The 3,610-nt window shown below is 47.3% G+C and overlaps 1 pseudogene across 1 annotated transcript; it reads left to right on the top strand.

Moving 5' to 3' along the window:
- The first annotated feature begins 345 nt into the window (after positions 1 to 345).
- LOC309603566 (olfactory receptor 10AG1-like) lies at positions 346 to 1,278 on the top strand (annotated as a pseudogene). The gene has a single exon. The product of its transcript is annotated as an olfactory receptor 10AG1-like (transcript).
- Positions 1,279 to 3,610: the final 2,332 nt, after the last annotated feature.

Below are 3,610 nucleotides of genomic sequence, written 5' to 3' on the forward strand. Positions count from 1 at the left end.
TATTTACCCATTTTCTTCCTTTTTTTCTCATCTCTCACCAGGTATTCTGTTTAAGAAAATCAACTCTAAAAAAGAAAGTCAAGTTTCTTTTACCCATATTAAAAAACCCCAGTCATTCAGGCTGAAGAATTCTGTTCTTTCCTCTTTTTAACCCTCCCCCTGCAGCAAGCAAACCATGTTAGATTTCCAAACATTCAGGCAGATCTTGGTCCAGCTTGCCTAATCCTGCAATCACATGTATGCTGATGTTCATAGGCTTTCTCTGGGCTTGAAGTGTGTGGGATGGTGGACAGGCCATTAGCATCCTCTAAGAGCCTGATGTTTGGATTGCTCCATCTAGGGAAAATGCCCCAAAGAAAAGGCTTGGAGAATCACACTGTTGGATCCGGATTCGTTCTTCTGGGATTTTCTCACCACTCCGGCCTGCAGGGCCTGTGCTTCACAGTATTCCTGGTCATATACCTCATGATCCTCACAGGGAACAGCCTGATTGCACTCATCACAGTGGTGGACTCAAACCTCCACAGCCCCATGTATTTCTTCCTGAGAACTTGTCCATCCTGGAGATCTGCTACACATCAGCCACTCTGCCAAAAATGCTGGTGGGTTTCCTGCGGGCAGATGGCAGGATCTCCTTCCTGGGCTGTGCTGCCCAGCTGTATTGCCTGGTTTTGCTGGGCAGCATTGAATGCCTTCTCCTGGCTGCCATGGCCTACAACCACTGCATAGCCATATGTGACCCCCTGCACTACACCCTCGTCATGAGCAGGGGTCTCTGCGTCAGACTGGTGGTGGGGTCCTGGGTGGCTGTCGTACCAGTGCAAGTAGGACAGACCTACGAGGTGTTCACTTTGCCCTTCTGTGCATCCCATGACCTCCATCACTTTTTCTGCGATGTCCCCCCTCTGCTGGAACTGGCCTGTGCAGACACGTTCTGGAACCAAGTGATGCTGTACACCATCATCCTGCTCTTCGCAATCCTTCTCCTTAATAGTTACTTCTTACATTCAAATTATTAGGGCAATTCTGAAAATGCCTTCAGGTTTGGGCAGACGCAAAGCCTTTTCCACCTGCTCGTCACACCTTGGGGTGGTGAGGCTCTTCTATGGCTCGGCCACAGTCGTCTACTTAAAGTGACGGTCAAGGGATTCGGTAGACACTGACAAATACCTTGCCCTGTTTTACACAGTTGTGACCCCCATGTTTAACCCTGTCATCTATAGCCTGAGGAATAAGGAAGTGAGAATTGCCTTGAGGAGACTCCTATGGACAAAGTGATGCTATCGAGGATGTAAAACAGTCCCAAGCAGTACCAAAAGTCCCACTGGGTTATGTGGTTTCCTGAACAAAGTATCCCATATTTGCTCAGACAAAACCATATGTCCAGCCTGGCTTTCATCCTGCTCAAGAAGGGGAAAGGTCTCCTGAGGCATTCCTGTTACGCCATGCCCCACCATGATATCTTTGTACTCTAGAGCACCTTCAGTGCCCCTCAAGAGTGTGATGCCAAAAGCTACTTCAAGCTGTGTCTGACCAACGTAACGTTCTAGGGAAAGAGTCAAAGCATGGTCAGTAGTCAGTAGGGCCCAGAGGGTGACACAACCAATGAAGAGATGACTGCCCTCAGGCTTGAAAAATCACTTGCTAGATGCCACGGACTATCTACAGTGTCCCTGTGTGGAATCAGCTTAAAAAAGTTAAAAGACATGAAGGTCATCTTCCCCTGTTTATGATGTCTTGCACTGAGCTGTGTAATGCTTGACTAACTTGACATAAAGAATAAAAAGAAAAAAAAATCACCAGGGGGCCAGTCCAGCACTGGAACAGGGGCCCAGAGACCCCTGGAGTTTCTGTTTATCATGGTTTAACCCTAGCCAGCAACTAAGCACCACACAGTGGCTCGCTCACTACCCCCCTGCTGGGATGGGGGAGAGAATCAGAAGGGTAAAAGTAGAGAAAATCGTGGGTTGAGATAAAGGCAGTTTAATAGGTAAAGCAAAACCATGTGTGCAAGCAAAGCAAAGCAAGGAATTCATTCCCTCCTTCACATCGGCAGGCAGGTGTTCAGCCATCTCCAGGAAAGCAGGGCTCCATCACGTGTAACGGTGACTTGGGAAGACAAACGCCATCGCTCCAAACATCGCCCTGTTCCTTTTCTTCATGCAGCTTTTTAAAATCATGAGCACAATTGGGAACGGCTGAAACTGTGGGGGATAAATGTGTTTCCTGAGACAGTATTTGATACGCAGACAATACAAGAAGGTTGTGAAGGTGAAGGGGCAGAAGAAACAGGAAAACTGCCCATCCCATGGAGCTCTGCAGAAAGCGGATGGAGCTGTACCCAGCAGGAGGTGATACCAGTGGGATTAGCATGTAGAAAAGGCTTTTGTGGGGAAGGCTTTGCAAAGGAATACCCTGACTTCCCCCAGATGAAAAATAGAGACCGGGCAGTGTATTGAAGTGATTGTGAGAAGTGTCCTGGGGTAAAAGACCTTTGATGAGAGAAGGTTGGAGACATCTGGGTCGCAGAGATTTGAGGTAGTCCTTTGATGATCTGAGTAGGTTGAGCTTTGGAAATGAGAAAAATAAAGCAGCTCTCAAGGCTGTTTAAGGAATGAGCGGTACTATCACTATAATAACAGGAACAGCACAGTGCTGTAAGGGAGTTCCTTCTTATTCTTCATTATGATTAATTCAAGCACTTTAATTTCATTCCCAACATTCATTTTTACTTGACAAAATAGCCATAAGTAGTTAGCTTCTGGCATGAAGTTCTTAGAACAGTGCTTTTTCTCTCACTGCTAGCTCTTTGTTATCATTTAAATACTACATTTAAATATTACACTTCTTAGACAGTATTGCCCTTAAATTATCCCTGCTTCCTATCTTTTCTTGCTGTTTTGTGGAGGAGAGAGGTGGAAGACGGCAGCTGTTTCTTTTTTAGCCAAAGGCAGCTGAGGGACACATCCCAGATTAGTGCAAAGGCACAAAGGAAGACAACATTTCCACGTGCTGTACACTGACACAACACCGTTACCTGCATTTCTGGTTTCTGAAGTCCTAACTGGGCAGCAGAGAGCCTGGAAGCTCTGAGCTCCCTTCACCTGCCCTGCATTTCAGCATGAAAAATGAAACTAACCTGGATCAAAATTATTCTTTTGATTCTCTCCACAGCCTAAAGAACTGCATTTGCCAGGAGACTGGCCAGGACACCAAAGGAGGACTCACGCTTCTCTGCACACAAAGCTTAGGTGTTCCTGGGAATCTCAGGAGGCATGGCAGACCCATTCCTGGGTTCAAGGAGCTGGTCAAATACCTCGTCTCCGTTTCCGTAATGGTGGCAGACTTTGTACAGGGATGCTGACATTTATGGAGCAACGTGCTCAGACCTCAGAGCTGGCCCTGCTTGGAGCCAAAGGTAGAACTAGAGACCTCTTGAGTACAAGACCATTCCACCCTGAATTGTCCTATGACCCTCTGCTGCAGAGACCCCCACCTCCAGCTGAATCCTTTCTCCTAAGGCACACTGCAAGGCACAGGCTCATGGAAGGGTTGTTGTGAAAGGGAGGGCTGGGATCTCTGGTCCAGCTTCCCAGCATAGGGTGGGGTA

The sequence above is a fragment of the Platalea leucorodia genome, assembly GCF_965183815.1.
Source record: "Platalea leucorodia genome assembly, contig: HAP1_HAP1_SCAFFOLD_128, whole genome shotgun sequence".
NCBI classification, from domain to species: Eukaryota; Metazoa; Chordata; class Aves; order Pelecaniformes; family Threskiornithidae; genus Platalea; species Platalea leucorodia.